The sequence below is a fragment of the Procambarus clarkii genome, chromosome 40 (assembly GCF_040958095.1).
Source record: "Procambarus clarkii isolate CNS0578487 chromosome 40, FALCON_Pclarkii_2.0, whole genome shotgun sequence".
Lineage (NCBI taxonomy): Eukaryota > Metazoa > Arthropoda > Malacostraca > Decapoda > Cambaridae > Procambarus > Procambarus clarkii.
Window position 1 is genome coordinate 18,829,305 of NC_091189.1, and position 23,186 is coordinate 18,852,490.

A 23,186-nucleotide genomic window follows, 5' to 3' on the forward strand; every position below is an offset into this window, starting at 1 on the left:
TTGTTTATTCTGAAATTTCAAGTTTACGTATAATAAATCCTTGAAGAAAATATGATTAACTTTCTTTCTTATGTATACATTTTTTTTTGCCTCAGGTTGTATAATATAATGGCTTTAATATATAAATATGTAATTTGTTGATGAAGGCACAAAATAATGAATTAATAATAGAAGTAATTTAGAAATAACTGAAAGCTGCAAAGTGTTTGAAGGAAGGATTAGAGAAGGAATAAAAGGAGAATAAAAAGAGAGATGGGAGTGGGGGAAAAAAAATCAATACAAACCCCTCTAAACCTCAATATAAAATATTTCTCGGAAAAACCTGTTTCCTACTTGGAGGGAGGGGAGGGAATTATCAAGGGGAAAGCGCCAAGCCACTACGACTATATAAGACTGGAGGCTATCCTACTTGAAGACAATTATAAAACCGGTTATACGACCACTTTCCAGCGACTTCCCCGGCCAAGTGTGTACAGCTATTGGTCGGTTGATGATCACTTAAACATGCCAGAAACGACACCAGCCTGTAATGGCCAGACGAGGAGTGAAATTAATTAGAGAAGCGACATGTAATCTGGGGCCCCGGGCTGCTTGGGCCGGATTAGCATGGGATTACCACACACACACACACACACACACACACACACACACACACACACACACACACACACACACACACACACACACACACACACACACACACATGCCTGTACCCTGAGGCAGATCAGCCACCCCCCCACTCCCTTGCTCTTACTACATGGGCGAAGCAGGAAGATTGGGATCTTCCAATCATCATCTGCCGATTGGGATCATCGGCAGATTTTCCTGGTTGTCCAAGAACGCGACTGACATCACCTGGTGATGTCATTAGACATCACATGATAATGACTTATTTTTGAGGCATCACACTATCAGCCATTATCCCTGACATCTGTGTGTGTGTGGGGGGGGGGGGGGAGGCAGCCATGTGGGGGGGGGGGGGTGTTGAGGGAAAGGAGAATAGAGAGAAAGGAAAGTGGGAGAGAGAGAAAGGGGTGGGAGAGAAAGGATCAGCCATCTTGCGTTAGATCAGCGTCCCCCGAGAAGAGGTTAGTTCAAAGCATAATTATATCAGATGTGGGTGATGGTGGGTGGTAGTGGGTGGTAGTTGGTGGTAGTGGGTGGTAGTGGGTGATGGTGGGTGATGGTGGATGATGGTGGGTAATGGTGGGTGGTAGTGGGTGGTGGTGGGTGATGGTGGGTGGTAGTGGGTGATGGTGGGTGATGGTGGGTGATGGTGGGTAATGGTGGGTGGTAGTGGGTGATGGTGAGTGGTAGTGGGTGGTAGTGGGTGGTGCTGCGTGGTAGTGGGTGATGGTGGTGGCAGGTGGCACCTCCCTGTAATGCCACCCTGTAAGGCATATTGAATTAAACCCAGTTACAAGACTACCTAAATAACATCCTTTGACTCTTCATCCTTAACTGAAATGAAAAAAGGTCTTCCGTGATGTATTGAAGGAAATTGGATGTTGACCAAAATCCCCAAAATTTTATTTTTTAAGTTCGGACCTTTACTTAACGTTTAGCTTCTTTCAAAATGTGAATTCAAAATGAGAGTCCATTACGAAATACATTTAATAAATTTATGGACTTGCTTTAAACTAAGTCTAAGGAGTATTTTGGTAAGGCCAGATTAACTTGCTTATTAGGAAGATTTTAGTAAAGACTTACAGGCTTTAATGCAATGGTATCAAGTTGAAAATCCACTACGAGCCTTCGCAAAACCATATTTCAACACAAGGCTAATTACCAATATTTCACATACACATGACTATTTTTCAGTCAGTGTTTACAAAAGTTGCTTTGGTTATGAATGGATATTTTTATAATTGAAAATTAACATTAACAAATTTAACCCCCAAATATTTGCATTATTTTTGCCGTTTACTTGTATCAACAAGTCATTCTCAACGGTGCGACGTGGGGCCCAGGGGGTCGATGGGGGGGTCCAGGCGGGAACGTGGGGTCCAGGGGGCGACGTGGGGCCCAGGGGGTCGATGGGGGGGTCCAGGCGGGAACGTGGGGTCCAGGGGGCGACGTGGGGCCCAGGGGGTCGATGGGGGGGTCCAGGCGGGGACGTGGGGTCCAGGGGGCGACGTGGGGCCCAGGGGGTCGATAGGGGGGGAAAGCATCCAGATGATGCTTCCCATCATCCAATGCTCCATGATGGGAATGATGATGCTCCACACCCAAAGGTGTGGAGCATCTCAAGATAGAGATGCATCTCAAATTAATCACTCTTATTCACCACCTCAAATTCATCATTTATCAACTTACCAAGTTTCAGATGTAAGGCTTGAACCTTAGATCAGTTTACATACCAGTAAACATCCGCGTTATTTGAACCTCTCTCTTATGAAATTGAATCAACTTGTGAGATAAGATGTAGAATTAAGATAACCTAAGGAGTTAAAGATAATTCCAGATATCCACAATAATATCCACATTATTTCTTGTATCTTAGTTTTTTATATGTGTGCAGGAAGGTCGCCACAGTTCTGTGTGTATCCACCTAGTTGTGCTTGCGGGGGTTGAGCTCTGGCTCTTTCGGCCCGCCTCTCAACCGTCAATCAACAGGTGTACAGGTTCCTGAGCCTACTGGGCTCTATCATATCTACACTTGAAACTGTGTTTGGAGTCAGCCTCCACCACATCACTTCCTAATGCATTTCATTTGTCTACTACTCTGACACTGAAAAAGTTCTTTCCAATATCTCTGTGGCTCATTTGGACACTCAGTTTCCACCTGTGTCCCACGTGTGTGTGTGTGTGTGTGTGCGCGTGCGTGCGTTCGTGCGTTCGTGCGTGCGTGCGTGCGTGCGTGAGAAAGGGAATTATGACTCATGCGGGCATGAGCTGATAACTCTCAAGTTTAATTGTAAAGTTTCATGAAAGGTGAGCAGGAAATAATTACTTCTTCTCCGCCTCTTGGCCAACAATACCCCCACGAAGCCCAAGTTCCGCCTGCAGATCCCAACAATAACCGCCTGCATCGAGCCACAAACGCAGCCCCCAAACTATCATAACCCACATCTGCTTGGATAATAATGTTAAACATGGCTCCCTCTCAACTTCCTTCATTGCAACAAATTGCAAAAAAAAAACACACACACATATAAGAATATACAAATATATAAATAAAGAAAATATATAAACACATATACAAAAAAATAAGAATCTTTTAACTCCATTGCGATCTATCTTGAGGTTATCTTGAGATGATTTCGGGGCTTTTTAGTGTCCCCGCGGCCCGGTCCTCGACCAGGCCTCCACCCCCAGGAAGCAGCCCGTGACAGCTGACTAACACCCAGGTACCTATTTACTGCTAGGTAACAGGGGCATTCAGGGTGAAAGAAACTTTGCCCATTTGTTTCTGCCTCGTGCGGGAATCGAACCCGCGCCACAGAATTACGAGTCCTGCGCGCTATCCACCAGGCTACGAGGCCTAACGATATATATGTGCTATAACTCCGACCGTTAAAGGAGATTGCAAGATGACATTTTGGTCAATCTTGGATCATTGTGCAACAGATAATCCTCCACAACAAGACGTCGACTTACTTTCTTCTCAAATATCTGGGCTTAGTGAGCCTGTCTTCCGGCTCCGGTATTGGGAGAGAAACCGGATTGGACAACCAATTGGTCAGGTATTAATTGGGCAAGATACCCGGACCTTTTTTATTGTAGAGGCACCGGTTATCTGAAGGGTCAGATGCCAGTAAAGTTGGATATCAGGATTATTCGGATACAAGGAGATTCGGATACCAGGCAATCAGGATATTAAGATGATTGTATTCCAGGAGCGTTGGATCAAGGAAGGGCCAGATACCGGGAAAGTTAGGCAACATCAGAAATATAGAATATATTAGATGTGTATGAAATACCGAAGGATCAGTAAAATAGAAAATGTTATCAATCGGACAGTTCCAGAATTTCCAGTAACTCCTATTTCCAGGAGTTACTGGAAATACCGGGTAAACTGGAGCCGAAAAGTCTGCTAACATACGATTCCAGAAGTATTCTCTTTGGCACTGTGGGAAAATTCCAATGGGAATACACAATAAAAATCACAATAATATGATGTATTTATGAGAAAAGCTTGGGCGTAGGACGGTGGGATCGAACGAGCGTCCTGGGCCACCCCAGACACCAGCTTCACCCATAGACCACCAATACAATAAAACTTTCCTTTTTAAAACTACTCATAGCCCAGTCGATAGAGCTTCGGCGTCACACTCGTGGGACCTGCGGTTCGAGACCCCCTTACAGCCCAGGGGAATGGAAGGCACGAATACAATGTTCCTTTCAGCTGGTCGTCTGCGGTGACTGTAAATCGGTTCCGTGTACAGTTAAAGTTACCGGGCCCATTACCTTACCATTTATTTACATGCAGCGTTGCTGTAGTTGTTAGCTGCATTGTTGCGTTGCCAGAATGTTGAGTAAGAAAATTCCTTTCTGTGGGAGTTGGAACCTGTTGCAATTTTTTTCACGAGTGTTGCAGACATAAATGCTGGAGTGTACAGTGTTGCTCTGCGGGAATATCCTGGATTGAGTTATTTGCACTTTTTTAGCTCCTTCAGTCGGCTCCAACTCTCTGTCTCTCTCTGTCTCTCTCTGTCTCTCTCTCTCTCTCTCTCTCTCTCTCTCTCTCTCTCTCTCTCTCTCTCTCTCTCTCTCTCTCTCTCTCTCTCTCTCTCTGTCTCTCTCTCTCTCTCTCTCTTTCTCTCTCTCTCTCTCTCTCTCTCTCTCTCTCTCTCTCTCTCTCTCTCTGTCTCTCTCTCTCTCTCTCTCTCTCTCTCTCTCTCTCTCTCTCTCTCTCTCTCTCTCTCTCTCTCTCTCTCTCTCTCTCTCTGTTTCTCTCTCTCTGTCTCTCTGTCTCTCTCTCTCTCTCTCTCTCTCTCTCTCTCTCTCTCTCTCTCTCTCTCTCTCTCTCTCTCTCTCTCTCTCTCTCTCTCTCTCTCTCTCTCTCTCTCTTTCTCTCTCTCTCTCTTTCTCTCTCTCTCTCTCTCTCTCTCTCTCCCTCAGTTGACCCCAACTCTGTCTCTCTCTCTCCCCCATCCGACCACAACTTTCTGGAATATAAAAAGAGCAAGGGGAAACGAGGATGGAAATGATAAGAAGGGGAAAATTATTACGATTAAGGCGAAGGAAAACTAATACAAAATGGAGAGAGGATAGAGAGGGAACCCTAAACAGAAACGGAAGAGAAGACACTAAACACGAAGACACACAAATAACAAACAACCTTCCGTTTCTTTCTCCTTCCATCCACACGCACTCTTTCTACGACCCTTATCTCCTTGTCCTCCTTCTCTCTCTCTCTCTTCCTTTCACTCCCTCTACCCCATTTACTCTCTTCCTCCCTTCTGTTTCCCTTTCGCTGCCATCTACCAAGTCGAGCAAGGTCGTAATTGCGCAATAAGAAAGTTTTTATCAGACAATTTGAGTTTAATGTCGCTGTTAAACGCTTTCGCATCTCTCACACAAACACAGAGATGGACGTAAAGATGGACTCTCACACAAACACACAAATGAGACAGATAGTCGGGGATGACTATACTTGGACTCATAACTGGGTGTTAAAAATGTAACAACGCCAGTTGAATAAAGGAACCGAGCCCAGGAGCTGAAGATCTAACTCTGCAAGCTCAGTTAGGGAAGCACAGCTAAATATACACACACACAATATATATATAAATATATATATATATATATATATATATATATATATATATATATATATATATATATATATATATATATATATATATATATATATATATATATATATATATATATATATATATATATATATATAAAGATAAGATAGGACAGCAAACCAACACAGTGCAAGGATAGCAACAGGACTGTGTGGTCAGGCAACTACTGACTGACTCTCATCGCTATCACATGCAAGATATCAGGATAGAAAGAAAAGATATTTAAGGTGTAGCTGGAGATATTAAATAGAATCACATGACCTACCCAAACAGGATGACACAGGACCTATGGCCCATGAGTGACAGGGTAGAGGAAGGAGCAAGGCTACTTACACTGCAGGCTACACACACATTCAGGTAGTAGCCCCTAGTGACTATTGTAATGGGAATCTTAGTGGAAGGAATGGGAAAACGAGGCTGTCGTACTACTGCTACGACCTCGGTGTCGTACTACTGCTACGACCTCGGTGTCGTACTACTGCTACGACCTCGGTGTCGTACTACTGCTACGACCTCGGTGTCGTACTACTGCTACGACCTCGGTATCATACTACTGCTACGACCTCGGTATCGTACTACTGCTACGACCTCGGTATCATACTACTGCTACGACCTCGGTATCGTACTACTGCTACGACCTCGGTGTCTTAGAGTGGCCCACATGTACAACCCCCTTACCAATGTTACTATATATATACATAACTCTACACACAGCTCAGCATTCCGCGCACAAAATAACATATTAAGTTAAATATAGATCAATAGTCTGGTGATAACCGTGCACTCCTCAAGGGTTGTATTGATCTCGTGCCCCCAGCCCGGCCTCCTAAGGTTTCCTAACGTCAAGAAACCGTCCTACTAAAGTGCTCATATCCATAACCTACCCGAGGACCCACAACAGAAAACGGGACAGTATGTCAATTTCGCGAGCCGCTTCCATTTTCTAGTACGACGATTTTTGACGTTAGGTAGAGTCTGCGCCATAATGTGACGCTTTCTTATGAGGACGGGTTAAGGGGCACGCCGCTCCTCTGCCACTCTGGTGGTAGATATGATTAGTCCGTGAGTATTACATCTACTTTCCAATGGACACCATAGGCTTCGTATGAGAACCAGTCGTCCAGCCCACTATACCACACCCTACCATCTCATCACACATTGGGATGGACAGTAAAGCTACGGTTTCGCTTCATGCAGGTCGGCGTTCAATCCCCGACCGTCCAAATGGTTGGGAACCGTTCCTTTCCCCCCCCCCCCCGGCCGCCCCATCTCAAATCCTTATCCTGATCCCTTTCAAGAGCTATATAGTCGTAATGACTTGGAGGTTTCTCCTGATTGTTCCATCCTTTATCACACGTAACGAAGCTTAAATGTAGAAAGTTAAACCACGAGTTTAGTCCCAGAGTTCAGAGGAATGAGTCGCGAGGAATTACAAGTACGGGCTGGCCGCACGTAACTGGAAAACAGAAGAAAGGAAGAGACACAATCAACATGGAAAATACTCTGGCAACTTGACATTGAGAGACACTTTGGTAGAGGTTGTGCACACAAACATGGGAACACAGCTGAGGGATAAGTGCGTGATTCAACCACAGGGATATTAGAGAACAACTCTTTGTATATCAGTGTCAGTAGGGAACAGACGAGTTAAGAAATGGTGTAAAGCTCTACACAGCTTCAAATGCTGGCAAGACATGTACCTAAAGCGCTCGAAATGCTGCAGCCAGTCGACTAAACGGTCCGAGGCAGGACTGAAAGCTAAAGCTCAACCCCCGCAAGCCCATCTAGGTGAGATAAGCTCGTTGAGTACAAACACACAAACAATACACCTATTAAAAGTAACACCCCACCCCCCACCCCCTATCCCTTAGATTCAATATTCTTTAGTATTGACGTTTCAAACTTTCCACGCAATTTTTGAGAGCAGGAGTGCTATCAGCGTGAGCACGCCTCCCACTCAAGCCCTCACACCGTCATGTGATCAACTTGACGTAGCGAGGATGACCTGTGCTGCAACTCAGATGATTCAACTCATCACATTATAAGCTATCCTCAACCCCCATAACTCAAGAGATTTTCAACCTCTTTCAACTCCCGACGCACTGAGCAAGGCTTTGAAATTGTCACGGCCCCTACCTTGAGGTTACCTTGAGGTGCTTCCGGGGCTTAGCGTCCCCGCGGCCCGGTCGTCGACCAGGCCTCCTGGTTGCTGGACTGATCAACCAGGCTGTTAGACGCGGCTGCTCGCAGCCTGACGTATGAGTCACAGCCTGGTTGATCAGGTACTGGCCCGCCATCAGTTTTTTTTTGTTATCATATACTAATACATGTGGCTTATTTTGATGTGTAAAAGTATATCTTTTGACTGGGGGTCGTTGGAAGAAAATTAACTAAATTCAGTAATAATAAAAAGTAAACGAAATTAAAAACTTTGCATTAGTGCAAACTCACACGAACTAACGCACCGATCCCTGCAACACCTGCAGCACCTGCAACACCTGCAACACCTGACTGAAGACTGTCAGTGTTGCCAGAGTGTGGTCTGTCATGACACTCAGTGTTGCCACAGTGTGATCTTTTATGAAAAATATAATGAACTTGTTAAACTTACCTCGACGATTTTTTTTAATATTCTTAATTTTTTCTCGCTTGTGTCCCCCCTCCCCCTTGCCCCCCCCCCCCGCGCGACACACCTGTTCAACAAACACCTGCTATAACCTACACACCAGAAACAGGTGTGTGGCGGAATCAACAAACCAACATTTGCGCTTTCTGTATGAAGACAGTTGAGTCGTGAACTATATGCTCTGGGGTAAAGTACACTACACCGATGGTCAATAAACTCAATTGGTGGATTTGACCCTAATGCGTGGATAGATGGCTTGGCTTTGTCTCACCCACAACCCAAAGGGGGTCTTCCACCAGACCCGAATGGGTGCACTTCGTACCATCTAAGGAAAAGCGGTAGTTTCTTGCATTTGGAATGCTAGATTGATTACCCCGGTAAGTGGTGTTGAGAAACTTGGTCAGCAAGAACCTGTGTGTGTGTGTGTGTGTGTGTGTGTGTGGTGCAGATGTTGTCTATATTCAGGCTTCGAACCCCCCTCTGGTCGAATCTGAGATGCTCCTCGGCCTTCTCAGCTGTATTCTTTTCTATGTTCTCCCTTTTGTTTTTGGTATATGCAATTTCTATCTTCACTATCTTGTCTATTTTCCTCATAATTCTTGGATGTGTTCGGTAGGTATAAATTGCAGTGGGTTATTGTCAAAACAGATTGACACATCCAGTAAACGCTTACAGCTTGCAGTATCGCCTACCTTAGTCCCCGCGCGAGCTCCTCTGGAGTGCAATACTGGATGACCTAGCCCGCCGTTATGTGTAATGATGGGGAAGAGTGAAGGGAAGAGTGAAGGGAAGAGTGAAGGGAAGAGTGAAGGGAAGAGTGAAGGGAAGAGTGAAGGGAAGAGAGTGAGAGGGAACACCCCCTCCTCACCGCTGCACAAACTCAACCTTCTCAATGTTGTCCTCTGAGAGCCAATAAGAATTCAATTTCCTCCCCACACTCGTGCTAAAAACAAGCTACATTGTTGGTAATTTGGTTAAAATCGTTTGAAAAAGAAGACAGTCCTAGTGGCACCATCCTAGAGTCCACTAGGATGGTGCCCAGGCTAGGACCAGGCTCCCACTGTGTCTTGGGATAATTTGATCAACAATGCTGACTTTTTTAACGTAATGTAATAGAATTCCCCCCTCCTCCCCCCCCCCTTGTAAATCTTTTCCTGGAGCGATAGTTTGGCAAAATTGTATTTGAGGTCCTCAGTGCAATTCGACGTTTCATCAATCTGGTTATTTTTAAAACTATTTTCTGTACGTTGGTGATCCTGAACACAGCATAAGGTTGGTTGTAAAGGTCTCTATATATCTATATAGAGTCTATCTGTGTGTATATATATATATATATATATATATATATATATATATATATATATATATATATATATATATATATATATATATATATATATATAATATCTGTATATCAATCACTGTATGTATATCTGAGCAAGACTTAGGACCGTCACATGACAGATAACCAACAACAGTTGATGAAAGCGGTTCTAAGTGACGGAGAAGAGCAGCGTTGCATGCAAGATTACCACAGCCTTTGCAACGTAAGGAATAAAACCAGTTATTGCAGTACCGTCGCAGGGAGCCGAGTGCTCCGTGCAGGGACCCAGCCGGGCGCCTTGCTCTGCTACATTAACTACACTTAATAGCATCGTCTTGACTGGTGTAATACACGAGCCCATTCCCATGTTTTGGTAGTTCTTATACTAACGATTAGGACAATAGTACATATACCGACGTACAACGGAATTAGAAAGTAGAAATCGGCACTGTTGAGTTTGACAAACCGGAAAATTATTTTCTAATTATGTTGCAAAGACAAATTAACTAACCTAACCTAACCTTCCTAAGACTAATATACGATATCTGAGGCCTAATATAGTATATATGTGTACTATACTAGGCCTAGGAATATTTAAGTTTGTATTTTGGCTTAATTTTTTTCCGATTCTATAAAGTAAATAGTACAAAGTTCTACTATCTAATTGCTTAGAACTGCAACCCTTGTACTATGGTTACGGTGGTGGTGGTGATGGTGGTGGTGGTGGTGATGGTGGTGGTGATGGTGGTGGTGATGGTGGTGGTGGTGATGGTGGTGGTGGTGATGGTGGTGGTGGTGGTGGTGGTGGTGGTGGTGATGGTGGTGGTGATGGTGGTGGTGGTGGTGGTGATGGTGGTGGTGATGGTGGTGGTGGTGGTGGTGACGACAATTTAGGTGATGATTGTGAGAGCTACAACCGTGACTGTAGTATATAGATGGTGCAGCGGTGACAGTGAGGGTGGTAGTTGTGAGGGTGATGATGGTGGTTACGGTGATGAAGAGGATGGTGAGGGCTGATGGTTGCGATAATGGTGAGCATGTTAGTACCAGTTGTATAGAAAGAGATGGTGATGGTTTGCCTGATGTCTGTGATAGTGATCATTTTAACAGTGACAGTGATGGTGCTCGTGGAGACGCTGGTCGTATTGTTGGTGATGGTGTTTATGGAGGAGATAGTGAGGATGGTGGTGATAGTGTCGTGGCTGCTGGCGCCCATATACTCACACATTGCCAACAAAGGAAAGGCCTATTAAGATTTTGAGACTGCACATTCAATGCTAATATTACTAAGTTATAATGAAGATATAACATCTTATACTTACGTGTTCAGCTGTCAAGTTCACAGCTGACCACTGGAAGGATCTAAACAAATCACAAAATTCAATACATAAGTCATTGTAAAAGAAAATAGAATACTGGTATTTATTTCTAGAACCAATAGCCACAAACCAAATAATGTATATTAAAGAGTATTATCCAAATACTCTTCCTCTCTATCGTGCTCAAGTTAGGCCCCATTTAGATTATAAAGTTTAGTTTTGGTCTCAGTAATAAAGAATGGAAACAAATGAACTTGAACGCTCACAGAGAAGTTAACTCCGGGAATTAGAACCTTCGCTTGTGTTAGTTTTAACTAACAACTAACTAACAGTAAGTGCTAGTTATGCCAGGCGTAATTATACATTCTCTAGACAGACGAAGAGTCTTTCATGAATGGATAAAATTGTATAACAAGGTTGGGATGATATTAATAATGTTTTTAATCTATCTATACAAAATACAACTTGTAATAATGGCTATAAAGCGCAGAAGATCAGATTCAGGGAAAAGCCTGAATAAATGCAGGTTTGTAAACAGGGTTGTTGATTTATGGAATAAATTACTGGTTAAACAAATAGGCGCGGGATCAGCTGGAGTGTTTCAAGCGTAAGTTAGACCTGTATATGAATGAGTTTGGGCGGATATAAACAGGAGCTGCCTCGTATGGGACAATAGGCCCTTTGCAGTTCCCTTTTTAATGTGCTTTAAATCTTATGTAATCGTGCTGCTATATACCTCGAAACATTCAACATGTAATTCATTAATATAATTGTGATTTAGTAATTTAATATCATTGGAAATGCCTGTAATAAATATATCACATAAATATACCAGAATTAAGGTCTTTGTTAGCTTGCTCAAGCATCGAACATCCACATTTTTTTCTCAGCCTCTCATCTCTGTCTGAACGCTGGCACGAGATAACCGAACCCCTCAGGATAACACTGTAATTTTTCGTTGTTATTTTCAAATTACTTTTGCTGGTTCTTCTGGGGCGTCTCTTCTCCGTCCCCGACCACGGCGGTCTCCAGGTCTGGAATCCCTGCGCCTTCTTTGACCAACTTCGACGGCTCTGGAACCAGTCGTATTGGCGTTTGCCTTTCCATTGGAGACTTTCGGCGCCGTGGAGAGAGAGAGAGGGGGTGGGGACCTGCTGCATGGGTGACAGCTTCTCCTCCGTATCAACCTACCCTGGCTTTGTGCCCTGGAGAGGTCACCCCAGACCGACAACCAGAGCGCAACTCCATAGTCTCCTGAGACTCATGGATGCCTACTCTGCCTCCAAAATATATAAACATAGCTCTTGTTTTCCCTCAAGCCTGGTTTTGACCTTTGTCTCAGCGACACCTTGCGGGCTACTGATATTATCCATATATTGATAATAACTATATATAGATATTATATACTGACATAAAGATACACTCCTTTTTCGAGATCTGTGACAATTTATCACAGCTCACGACCTCACTTCGGTATCGGAAATCAGAGTCAGGCTCTGATTTGCTTGGGTAGCTGTTCTGATTTCGTCATCCACTCTAAAACAAAATTCCCTGATCGGTAATGTTTACACCTGGCTCCCCCGGGCCTTCAGAGGTCTTCCCGACACATCTGTTCCATTGTTTTAGATTTAGCTACTCAGAACGAAATGTTCATGTAGCACGGGCTATGGTGAGCCCGTAATCTGTTCCCGCCTCAGCTGACATGGGCGGCTGAGGCCCTCTGGTGCAAAACAAGGAAACCATACATCAGTAATAAGGTCACTGGTAAGTAGTAAGCTTTAGGAAATCGGGAATTAGCCAGAACTTCTTGGATCAAACACCGACTTAGAAGGGCACAGTTAAGCTCCCAGAAGTTTCATAAGCGGACTTAGGACAAGGAAGCGTCAAGCAGCTGTTGCTGTAACTTGAGCCAGATGGCTCTTGTTGCTGTTGCTGCTGCCTCCTGTGCCAGGTGGCTCTTGCTGCTGCTGCTGTGCTGCTGCTGCCTCCCGTGCCAGGTGGCTCTTGCTGCTGCTGCTGCCTCCTGTGCCAGGTGGCTCTTGCTGCTGCTGCCTCCTGTGCCAGGTGGCTCTTGCTGCTGCTGCCTCCTGTGCCAGGTGGCTCTTGCTGCTGCTGCCTCCTGTGCCAGGTGGCTCTTGTTGCTGCTGCCTCCTGTGCCAGGTGGCTCTTGCTGCTGCTGCCTCCTGTGCCAGGTGGCTCTTGTTGCTGCTGCCTCCTGTGCCAGGTGGCTCTTGCTGCTGCTGCTTCCTGTGCCAGGTGGCTCTTGGTGCTGCTGCTGCTGCTGCTTCCTGTGCCAGGTGGCTCTTGCTGCTGCTGCTGTGCTGCTGCTGCCTCCTGTGCCAGGTGGCTCTTGCTGCTGCTGCCTCCTGTGCCAGGTGGCTCTTGCTGCTGCTGCCTCCTGTGCCAGGTGGCTCTTGCTGCTGCTGCCTCCTGTGCCAGGTGGCTCTTGCTGCTACTGCCGCTGCTGCTGCCTCCTGTGCCAGGTGGCTCTTGTTGCTGCTGCTGCTTCCTGTGCCAGGTGGCTCTTGTTGCTGCTGCTGCTTCCTGTGCCAGGTGGCTCTTGTTGCTGCTGCTGCTGCTGCTTCCTGTGCCAGGTGGCTCTTGGTGCTGCTGCTGCTTCCTGTGCCAGGTGGCTCTTGGTGCTGCTGCTGCTGCTGCTTCCTGTGCCAGGTGGCTCTTGGTGGTGCTGCTGCTGCTGCTGCTTCCTGTGCCAGGTGGCTCTTGTTGCTGCTGCTGCTGCTGCTTCCTGTGCCAGGTGGCTCTTGTTGCTGCTGCTGCTGCTGCTTCCTGTGCCAGGTGGCTCTTGGTGCTGCTGCTACTGCTGCCTCCCGTGCCAGGTGGCTCTTGCTGCTCCCGCTGCTGCCTGTGCCAGGTGGCTCTTGCTGCTCCCGCTGCTGCCTGTGCCAGGTGGCTCCTTCTGCTGCTGCTGCTGCCTGTGCCAGGTGGCTCTTGCTGCTGCTGCTGCCTGTGCCAGGTGGCTCTTGCTGCTCCCGCTGCTGCCTGTGCCAGGTGGCTCCTTCTGCTGCTGCTGCTGCCTGTGCCAGGTGGCTCTTGCTGCTGCTGCTGCTGCCTGTGCCAGGTGGCTCTTGCTGCTGCTGCTGCTGCCTGTGCCAGGTGGCTCTTGCTGCTCCCGCTGCTGCCTGTGCCAGGTGGCTCTTGCTGCTGCTGCTGCTGCTGCCTGTGCCAGGTGGCTCTTGCTGCTGCTGCTGCTGCCTGTGCCAGGTGGCTCTTGCTGCTGCTGCTGCTGCCTGTGCCAGGTGGCTCTTGCTGCTCCCGCTGCTGCCTGTGCCAGGTGGCTCTTGCTGCTGCTGCTGCTGCCTGTGCCAGGTGGCTCTTGCTGCTGCTGCTGCTGCCTCCCGCGCCAGATGATTACAGGATAAGATATCCAGCTAAGTGGATTTTCCACTTAAATATCTAACAGAACACAGACGAGGCGGCTCTGGCATCGTGTCAGGCATCAGAGCTTATCATGAGGCACAGATCTACACACACACACACGGAAGATTCCGTATAGTCGTATGACAGGTGTATGACAAGTGCCTGGCAAGCAGGTAGTGCTATATCACACCATAAGGAGCTTGCAAAGACTCTATAAGACACCGGTGGCGGAACGCACAGCTGATATTGCACCGCAACGAGAGAAAGTCTTGGAACATCTGCTCATTAAGACTAACAGATGCAAGCTTAATGGTCACGATTTTGCTGTTTGAGACTTTGACTATAAGGCCTGGTGTGGTGAGGCCGAGCGGCCACAGTTCCCGCCACTGTGGTCAAAGTGGAGGCAGCAGCCAGGCCATCCCGGGACCGACCATCGCGCCAAGATGGGGTGCCCAGGGTGATATAATTAGGACGCGAGGTTAAAGCAGTAAAAAAGTCGTAAAAAGCCTTGGGTCTGTAATTGAAGCTATTTTGGAGAGGATGGCGGGAGTGTTGGAGAACGGTGGGGTGTTGTAGGGTGGTGGTGGTGGTGGTGGTGGTGGTGGGGCACGATGGTGGTGGTAGTGATGGTGGATGGTAATGCTAATGAAGAATTGTCGTCTTGCTGGAGTTTATTGTTGTTGGAGGACACAGTACTAATATTGTTCACCCCATCCCCCTGTTTATGCAGTACTTATAGTAACGATGAGGACCATAGTACATATACCGACGTACAACGAAATTAGAAAGTAGAAATCGGCACTGTTGAGTTGGACAAACTGGAAAACTATTTTTTTACTTGTGTTGCAAAGATAAACTATCCTATCCTAACCTTCCTAGGCCTAATACACGATATCTGAGGCCTAATATAGTACATATGTGTGCTATACTAGGCCTAGGAATATTTAAGTTTGTTTCTTAGCTTTATTTTTTATATAAAAAAAATCCTTAAGAGTCCACAAGTGGGCATGTGAAGCCATGCCCACTTTATATATAAAGATAAACTAAATTTTTCAACTACCACCGACAGTGAAGAAAAAGATAAGAAATATTGAGAAGATTCGTGTTAGTATCATTAATCTTACCCTTTCGGTCCTATTCAAAAACATATGTTTACAAGAAAGACTGCTACCAATATATATATATATATATATATATATATATATATATATATATATATATATATATATATATATATATATATATATATATATATATATATATATATATATATATATATATATATATATATATATATATATTGTGACAATAATCTCCTTCAAGAGATTGAGCCTGCTCTTCCCTTCATAATTACGTCTTCACAATTATATAAAAGACTATGGAAGAAATGTCAAACAACGACAACAACACCAGCACCAGCAAGGCTTGCCAGGGTGAGCAGAAACGTATGCATCCAGCCACCTGTTCGAACTCCAACCACCAAACTACCCGTTGATCGCTACGGCTCCGCTGATTGGTCGCCGGTCTGGCTGCACCTGCACTCGCCCCCAATACTACCTGATGTCTGGGGTCGCCCCAACATCAGTCCTCAGAATGTTCCGTGCTTTCGTAGCCAGCACTCCTCCCAGCTAGACTCTAGCGTGTACTGAGAGAGGTGGTGGCTTTAAGCCAATATTCCAGCACCTCCCACTTAACTTTTGTGTTGCACTTCTTATTATTTTGCCTTAACGTAACTTTCATTGTGTCATTTAAGTATTCTTATTATTTTGATTCATTGATTTTATTATACATATTTGTTTGTGCATTATTTTCATGTTTTGATTTATTTAACGTAATTAAAATTTCATTGTTAAAGTTTACTTGTGTTTTGTGTGTCTTCTCCTTACCTTACCACAGACGAAGTTCCAGTTTTTCTATTTTTTTTTATAACTATGTGACGAGGCCATACCCCTAGCCTTAAACAGCCGAACACCAACGCGTTACCGTCACAAGTTATATGGGGGCCTGTCCTAGGAGCCTCACTCAGGTACTGGTGCCAAGTGGTAATTTATGGTAAGCGTATTTAACTCTGTTAACGTAGCTTTACTATTTTTCATTCAATTTCATTTTTTATAAGGTGCGGTGTATTGTGCATTACGAGAGTAACATATAGTGAAGGTGAGACAACTTTGGATTACGTGGTGACTGTAGGCCTCAGTCATACTCTTAATTGGTCATCTCTCCCTCCATGTTATTACTCGTATTTACCATCTATGTCCCTTGAATATTTCTCATTCTGACAGATCATCATATTGGTACCCTGGTACTGTGGTCTGCCCCGGGTCAAGAGTACCCAATCTTCTGCAATCTGACTGTAGGAGGACAAAGAGGGCCATAGTTCCTCTAGCTCGAACTTTAGTTGCTGAATTGGGACCTCAGCAGCAGTTCTCGTCACCAGTTGACACCTCGCACCCCTACACGTCAGTCAGAGATGATGATACATACAACGGTAGGGAATTAGCTTATTTTTTCAGAGCACAAAAGTTCGCTAATTCTGTAAGTATCATATTAAATTCAGTAGGAAAAACTTGCTTTATGTCCTATAGAGACCTGGCAAGGTATGCCTACATCCTTGGACTACCAATTTTACTTTTGAAGCATTTAACTGTTTCATTTGTTTTCGAAACTTTGTTTCATTTGTTAGTAGGATTTTCTTGCCCTTATTCTCTTACATGAGTACCGGGTACAAGATTTCCTGCGCCCTTGATTTAATTTAATCATTTAATATCTTTCACTTAACGTTAATTGTTAAAGATCACACAGGATAGGTACCAGTTGCCACGTTGTCCTGTTTCTGACATTTCATTATTGAACATTCGTGTACCTTTATTTGCTAATTTCACCATGTTTCGTCTCCAAACTTTCCGTGCAAATCCAGCAGGTGAAATAGGGACTTTAAGTCGTGCCAAGAGGACTGAACTACAAACTCTTGCACATGAGTATCAACTAGAAGTTCCCTACCAAGCCAACAAAAATGACCTACACAACCTGTTGCTGGATTACTATTTAGAGCAAGGTAAGATAGACTCTGAAACTCATGAAACTTACTATATTGCAGATAAAACTGATTTGGCAACGCTGAAACTCAAACTAGAGCTGGCCAAGATTGAACGTGAGCAGCAAAGGGAAGCCCTCGAACAACAAGAACGAGCAGCTGCCATACGAAAAGAAGAACAAGAACGCGGACTCGCCCTCCAGGAACGTGAGGTTGCCCTACTCCAGGAGCGGGAACGAGTACAGCTTGAAACACTCCAGGAGCGGGAACGAGTACAGCTTGAAACCAAACGACGAGAGTTGGAGATGCAACGCGAACATGACAAACAACAAGCGACTCTGGCTCTAGAGTGTCGTCAACGCGAAATCGCCTTGGAAACTTCACACTTCACTCAACGCCAGCAAGCTACTGCCAATCTTCCCGTCAGTTTTAATATATCACATGCAAGTAAGTTAATGCCATCCTTTGTAGAAGCAGAAGTTGATGTGTTCTTTACCACCTTTGAAACCCTTGCTAATCAACTCAGTTGGCCTGTCGACCAATGGGCCACACTTCTCAGAGTCCATCTTACAGGTAGAGCTGCAGTCACACTCAGTACTTTGGCGTCTGAGAATGACTACTACACTCTGAAACAAGCAGTGTTGGACGCCTACCTCCTCTCTACTGAAAGTTATAGAAGGAAATTCCGTGACCACCTGAAGGCAAGTACCACTACCTTCCTCGAGTTTGCTAACACGAAACGGAGGTATTTCATGAAATGGCTGGAAGCAGCACATGTCTCCACTTTTACAGAACTCGTCAACCTGATGCTTGTTGAAGAATTCTTGAGACGTGTGCCGCCTCCTGTCCGCCTCTACTTAGCAGATAAAGAAGAAACCGACTACCTGAAGTGTGCTAAGTCGGCTGACACTTACAGCCTCATCCACCGGCTGACACCTGAACCATCCTCCAGTAAGAAGTCGTGGTACAGTTACGAGAAGGTGAGCCCCGATCAAGCTGGTTCACAACTGTACTGCAAGTATTGTAGACTCTATGGACATACCATAGACAAGTGTGGTAAGTCTCAATACAAGGGAACCACTGACCAACAACGACCCAAACCAACTCCTCCTAAGTCCGGTAAGCCTGTGATGAATGTTGGTGTTGATGTTAATGATCTTTCTCTTTTCAGTAACCACCTGTATACTGGAACTGTCTCTGCCAACGGTTCAAATCCGGAGGGACGTTTCAAATTGAAGATCTTGAGGGACACAGCGGCTCTACAATCAATCATCTTGAAGTCGGCTGTGCCCAACATAGTCTACACCGGGGAAACAGTCTTCATCACTGACCTCACTGCTACCACTCCATACCCTCTCGCCAGAGTCCACCTGGATTGTCCCTACGTGAACGGGGAAGTCCAAGTCGCCGTCAGGGAAAAGCCTTTTCCCATGCCTGGAGTGCAACTTCTCCTAGGCAACGACTTGGCAGAAGACCTGCAACCAACCAACCTGATCGTCATGGACAAACCCCAGGTGTGTAACTCTGTGCCAAGTAACCCTATTCTTGAGTATGTTCCAGCAGAGGTTCAAGAGAGTGATGATGTTTCTCCTCCGGTTCTCGTGACCACCCGTGCACAAGCCGCACGTCCCCAGCCAGCTGACTCTACTGCTACCGCTGTCCCTCAAGACCCTCAGAAACTACCCCCGCATCTGACCAAGTTGGAGTTCCGTAAGTTGCAGAGGGAAGATCTTACTTTAACACCATTGTTTTTCCAGGCTGAGACTCAACCCGACAGTATTCCTGGGTTCTTCCTAGAGAACGACTTGCTCTACCGCAGATATAGACCCAGTAAACTGAAGGAGGAGGACGATTGGGCCAACACCGAACAACTTGTGATTCCCACCAGCCTGCGGCCCACTATTCTACACCTGGCCCACGGAGCATTCTCCCACTACGGCTTCAACAAGACTTACCATGGGATTCGTCAAGACTACTACTGGCCAGGTATGGTAAACAACGTCAAACAGTACGTAAAACAGTGTCATACATGTCAGATGGCAGGCAAACCGAACGTCTCCATTCCCAGAGCACCACTGATTCCCATACAGGTGCCTGCGGAACCTTTCCACAGACTCATAATAGACTGTGTTGGTCCTTTACCTCGGACCAGTTCAGGTAACGCCTACATCCTAACCATCCTGTGTCCTACCACCAGATTTCCCATAGCAGTTCCAGTGAAGAACATCACGGCTGCTACGGTTATCAAACATCTACTGAAGATCTTCACTCAATACGGATTTCCCAGGGAGATTCAAAGTGACTGTGGCACCAACTTCACCAGTGATCTCTTCAAAAGGACACTGGAGGAGTTCAACATCAAACAGGTATTGTCCAGCCCCTATCATCCTGCTTCACAGGGTTCTCTTGAACGTAGTCATCAGACCATCAAAGCACTCTTGAAAAAGTTTTGTAGTGAAACCTCAAAGGATTGGGATAAGCAGATTGACCTAATAATGTGTATTTTCAGAAGTCTCCCCAATGAGTCCCTAGGAGTATCTCCTTATGAGATGCTCTACGGCCGTAAGTGCCGTACTCCCCTTAAGGCTTTCAAAGACTCTCTCAGAGATGCCACCTTCAGTGAGCATCAGAATGTGCCCCAGTTTCTTCAAAACCTTCAGCACATTCTAGAGAGAGTCCACCGCTTTGCCCATGATAATCTATTGAAAGCCCAGGTGAGAATGAAGACTCATTACGACCAGACCAGCAAAGTAAGAAAATTCAAGCCGGGAGACTTCGTCCTTGCTTATTTCCCTATCCCAGGTTCACCTTTACAAAACAGATTTTCAGGACCCTACTGCGTCAAAGAGTGCAGGAATAATAATAATTATGTGATAGAGACTCCAGATAGGCGGCGGAAGACCCAGCTGTGCCACGTCAACCTCCTGAAGCAATATAATGGTACTCCTCCCACTGTCTTGACTAATTATTCCACATTCACAGAACCCTACATCCACAGTGAGACCTTCCCAGCTTCTCCTCCCGAAAGCACTGACAAGGAGTCAGCGCTTTCTAATTCCGAAATCCTTAATGATCTTCCCAAATGCTTTCAGGATAATACTCGTGCTCCTATGCCCTCTTCTAATTCCACTCTCACCTCGTCAGATAAGCCCTACATCCTCCATGTCGACGCCAATGGTACCGACGATGGTGGTGTCGTGATGCAGCAACGAGGCGAGAAGAATTCACCTGTCAGCGACTACTGCTACAAGGAACGACGGAACAATTGGCAAGGAGCTACTCTTCCTCATCCTGAAGCTTCAGCACTTCACTCCACACCTGAAAAGTGCTCGGTCCACCATCAATACGGACCACACCACCCTACACCTCCTGCAGCACGCCCACTTCTCATCTCAACGTCTTCTACTATGGGCTTGCTACCTGCAGAAATTCAACCTGGAGACACGCTATACCAAGAGTCTGACAACATCTTAGCCCATGATCTCTCCAGAGTTTATGAAGTAGAAGCGACTCCATCCATTACTCCACCACATAACGACGTACTTCTTCCAGAACCGCAGGCTTCGGGGGAGAGTTGTGACAATAATCTCCTTCAAGAGATTGAGCCTGCTCTTCCCTTCATAATTACGTCGTCACAATTATATAAAAGACTATGGAAGAAATGTCAAACAACGACAACACCACCAGCACCAGCAAGGCTTGCCAGGGTGAGCAGAAACGTATGCATCCAGCCACCTGTTCGAACTCCAACCACCAAACTACCCGTTGATCGCTACGGCTCCGCTGATTGGTCGCCGGTCTGGCTGCACCTGCACTCGCCCCCAATACTACCTGATGTCTGGGGTCGCCCCAACATCAGTCCTCAGAATGTTCCGTGCTTTCGTAGCCAGCACTCCTCCCAGCTAGACTCTAGCGTGTACTGAGAGAGGTGGTGGCTTTAAGCCAATATTCCAGCACCTCCCACTTAACTTTTGTGTTGCACTTCTTATTATTTTGCCTTAACGTAACTTTCATTGTGTCATTTAAGTATTCTTATTATTTTGATTCATTGATTTTATTATACATATTTGTTTGTGCATTATTTTCATGTTTTGATTTATTTAACGTAATTAAAATTTCATTGTTAAAGTTTACTTGTGTTTTGTGTGTCTTCTCCTTACCTTACCACAGACGAAGTTCCAGTTTTTCTATTTTTTTTTATAACTATGTGACGAGGCCATACCCCTAGCCTTAAACAGCCGAACACCAACGCGTTACCGTCACAATATATATATATATATATATATATATATATATATATATATATATATATATATACATGAACGTTCCAAATACCCTTGATGGGACAAGAACCTCAGCCCGAATGATGCAAAGTCGAGTGCTGTACCACTGTACCACCACAATACAAAAGCATGGGAGAGTCTTTATGAATTCATCACCCCCCCCCCCCCCCGTGCCCGAGTGCATTCATGTTATGTGGTCAGCTCTCTCATCTAGTCCAGGTTTAAGCCACACAACATGAAATATCAAATGATAAACCTGAATACTACACAGACCTCACTTTAAATACTTGAATTGAACATAAAAATTTTGAACTTTCAAGTGTTTAATATATTCTTTATTTAACACACACACACACACACACACATATATATATATATATATATATATATATATATATATATATATATATATATATATATAAAATAGAACAAATTCTAATAATAATAACAAACAATTATAATATTATAATGATTATTATTTAACAATAAAACCCTACTGACGGTGAATCCAGAGACGAGAGTTCAATCCCCCACTGATAAAATATTTTCTTATCACCACTGATACTAATATTGATGATAACCATTAACGAGGAGCAAATAACCAAAGCATTTATTTAACATTATTCAACGTGGATTTGCTGCGCATTCAGAAATTTTTCAGTCGTGTTAATATGCAAATTAAGGAGCACTTAAATACGATCTTTCTTGGGATCGAGTTATAAAAAAAATAGAGTAACAAATCAGGGCAGTTTAGGGTTTGAATTTACATTTGGGTGTTACGTGTAAATTAGGGGACATTCTTTGCATATAATTTGGCTTTAACATATGCAAACTGTATTTACCATAGTTTTTTTATTTTGTTTTTTTGGCCAACAAAATACAAAACAATACTGTGTGTGTGTGTGTGTGTGTGTGTGTGTGTGTGTGTGTGTGTGTGTGTGTGTGTGTGTGTGTGTGTGTGTGTGTGTGTGTGTGTGTGTGTGGTTGGAGTGTGTGTGTGTGTGTGTGTGTGTGTGTGTGTGTGTGTGTGTGTGTGTGTGTGTGTGTGTGTGTGTGTGTGTGTGTGTGGTTGGAGTGTGTGTGTGTGTGTGTGTACTCACCTATATGTACTCACCTATATGTGCTTGCAGGATCGAGCATTGACTCTTGGATCCCGCCTTTCGAGCATCGGTTGTTTACAGCAATGACTCCTGTCCCATTTCCCTATCATACCTGGTTTTAAAATTATGAATAGTATTTGCTTCCACAACCTGTTCCTGAAGTGCATTCCATTTCCCCACTACTCTCACGCTAAAAGAAAACTTCCTTACATCTCTGTGACTCATCTGAGTTTCAAGCTTCCATCCATGTCCTCTCGTTCTGTTACTATTCCGTGTGAACATTTCGTCTATGTCCACTCTGTCAATTCCTCTGAGTATCTTATACGTTCCTATCATGTCCCCCCTCTCCCTTCTTCTTTCTAG

At 44.9% G+C, this 23,186-nt stretch overlaps 1 pseudogene; it reads right to left on the minus strand.

Moving 5' to 3' along the window:
* Positions 1–9,878: 9,878 nt before the first annotated feature.
* The window catches only part of LOC123750284 (uncharacterized), a 49,527-nt pseudogene continuing 36,219 nt past the window's right edge, over positions 9,879–23,186 (minus strand).